This window comes from Sminthopsis crassicaudata, chromosome 4, assembly GCF_048593235.1.
Source record: "Sminthopsis crassicaudata isolate SCR6 chromosome 4, ASM4859323v1, whole genome shotgun sequence".
Lineage (NCBI taxonomy): Eukaryota > Metazoa > Chordata > Mammalia > Dasyuromorphia > Dasyuridae > Sminthopsis > Sminthopsis crassicaudata.
Window position 1 is genome coordinate 16,286,390 of NC_133620.1, and position 2,997 is coordinate 16,289,386.

Here is a 2,997-nt window from a genome sequence, read left to right on the forward strand (position 1 = left end):
TTGTAATTCTTCTATTTCATTTTCTCTTATTTGCACATTTTAATCATGACCACAGCAGCCTTATAATGTAAGTGGGATTAAGCTCAGTTTACAAGAAGGGAAAACTGTGGAGTATGGGCTATCTCCCTGAAGGGCTTCAGGGTCAGCCAGATTCAGGATAAGTCAAAGTCCTTAGTCTTTGGGGGAGAAGTGGAAGATGCAGGCAAGCAGAATCCTGGATTCCGGAGGCCAGAGTCACAAACTTCACTCCTTTTCATCCTTCAGTCAAGTGCCTCTGGCCTCCCTCCCTCCATCCTCCAATCCTTGCCTATGGTTATCTTAAGACCAAACATTCAGCAAGCAACAGCAGTGAGAAGAACCATTTATCCAGATATATGCTAATAGAGTAATTGTCTCACATTGAATAGGTAATTAGCCTTAAGTGCTCAGATGTCTGATTCAAGCTTACCTTTTTGGAGTTTCAGCCCTCTATAGAAAATGAAAAAGAGTTTTCTAAAAAAAGTTTGATTTTTTTAATTCCTAGAAAAAGATATAATGATAACAATCTCTGCCTGTCTTTAAGATAGAAAAAAAACAATCCTAGTCCAAATTTATTTCATATTTCTCTGAATATTTTTAATTAAGTTCAATTCTATAAACATTGATTAAGCACTCACTATATATCCATATATATAGATAAGTAGTCAGAGTAAGAAATAGAAAACAGGCTATGGTGTTAGTTGTCTTTGTCACTCATTAAGCAGTACTCTATGAAGTGAAGTCTATAATACTTGAGGGCTGCTCTGCATGATCATTTGGGGCAAGGAAAGAAAATACTTTCATCTAAGTCTATTTTTACTTTAATTTAAGAATCTAATCCAGTTTTCCCTAATATTCAATTGGTAAGTTGATATTAAGTGGTAACTTCCTTCTTTGGTACTCAAGACTTGCTTAGGGAAAAGGAAGTTGACAATCAAGATATCACAGGTTCATTGGCTTTCAGTATTATTAAGTTCCTCAACAACTTTCTATGTGTCTTATTATATGATAGTGTGCTAAATGCTGAATATAACATTCAGTCAACAGCATTTATTGAAAACCTGCTATGCCCTAGGTATTATGATATGCCCTAGTAAATGTGTTTCCTGCCCTCAAAAACCTTGCTTTCTAAAAAAGTAATCAACATGGTAACAGGCAAGTATCTATAAGTTATATACAAGGTAAATGGGATGTCATCTGTGAAAGATGCTGGAAGCAAGGGACTGAGAGTGCTGAAGCAGAAAAGGCCTTCTTATGAAAGATGTGATTTAAACTGATTTTTGAAGGAAGTCAAAAAACTGAGCCATAGAGAAAATGCATTTCTGACTGAGAAACAGCTAGAATAAAGGTTAGAATGTGGATACAACTTGTGTTGTGTGTGTACACTTGTGTGTGATATAATGAAGTGAATTTATGGATGACCTTATCTAGTATTCACTTAACTGATCCTCACCCAAAAGCTTTTTTGCCAAGAAACCACAGATTATAGTTCACTAATATTGTGATTTACCACCAGAAAATTGCCAATTGAATATTTTAGTAGAACCCTTTCACCAGCTCATGTTATACAACAAGATCCTTCCAATTTATTAAGATTATTAGAAATATGGATTTTCAAATATTATTTATCTGTTCTTTTTCTGGTTGCAGATGATTTCTTTCTTTGTATGCCCTTTAACAATAATTTACTTTTTATAGTAGTCAAAATAAATCATTTGCTAAAAGTTATTCTTATAAAAAAAAGTATTGCTGTTATTTTATATTAAGGTCTCTTGGTTCTGCTCATCATGTTCTTCATTTTTTGTGAAAACCTTTTCATGTTTTCTAAAATCTTTCAGCTCATCATTTCTTATAGCACAGTAGTAATCCATCACAATCACATACAACAACCTTTTTAGCATTCCCCAATTGAAAGGTATCTCAGAAATTTGTATTTCTGCAAAGAGAGCCTTCAAATATTTTTGAACATGTATCTAACAATTTTACATACACATATATCTATTTGTGTCTAATAATGGACATCTCTAGAGCACAGGAAAGGGGAGAAATAAAGAAAAACATTTTTCATGATAACTTTGTAGATTTTCAGTTTTTTGTACAAGAATATTTTATTATACTTTTATGAAAATGTTTGCTCTATTCCATAATCTAAAAATAAAATATAATTTAAAATGGAATAAGGTATATTATATCAAGAACTCTTAAGCCAAGTTACAAGGGTACATTTTGGGGTGCATATAAGGTTTTGCATGAGGTACTGGCTGAGAAGGCTGGAATTTAGTTTGATACAAAGGCCTGGGCATCTCAGACAGGATGTAGGCAGGTATGATGGAGAAGTTTCTGTCACAGAGGGATTTATCCAGAATTTTCTGGTTAGAGAGAGGCCAAACAGGGCTAGAAATTATGATGTTTGAGTATATGGAAAGGAAACCAAGGCTAGTTGTTAAAAAAAAAACAAAAAAAAACTTGTAAAGTTCTAATCTTGTTCAGCTTTTTTTTTGTTTTTTGTTTTTTCCAGTTATACTAACTAGACATTAATTAAAGGGAACTCTTTAAGTAAAAGTGGAAACTAGATACTTTTGTTCTGAGTTGGGGAAAGCCTGGGCAGCAGAGTAAGGCACTAGATAAAATGAGCAAAGAAATGTGTTTTATTTTTATGATGATTCTTGATGTCACATTTTTGGGTAAGTAATTGAGTAAGTCTAGATTACATGATGTAAGTGCCAGAAAAAGTAACATTTATGTCTCAATTTTTATTTCTAGTCATACAGACTGTATGTTCTCTTGTATTCTGTGTTTAAGATTAAAAAGATCATTAAATATATATCTTTCTCTCATTTAATTATGGCCAAAATTAAGAGATAGAGAGATAAGGAAGGACTTCCCCTAATTTATAAGATTTTGAAGATTTCAAAGTAGAAATTATTTGATAGAATTTGAAAATTTGTATCAATATTCAGCTGGAAGAAAAAATGATCA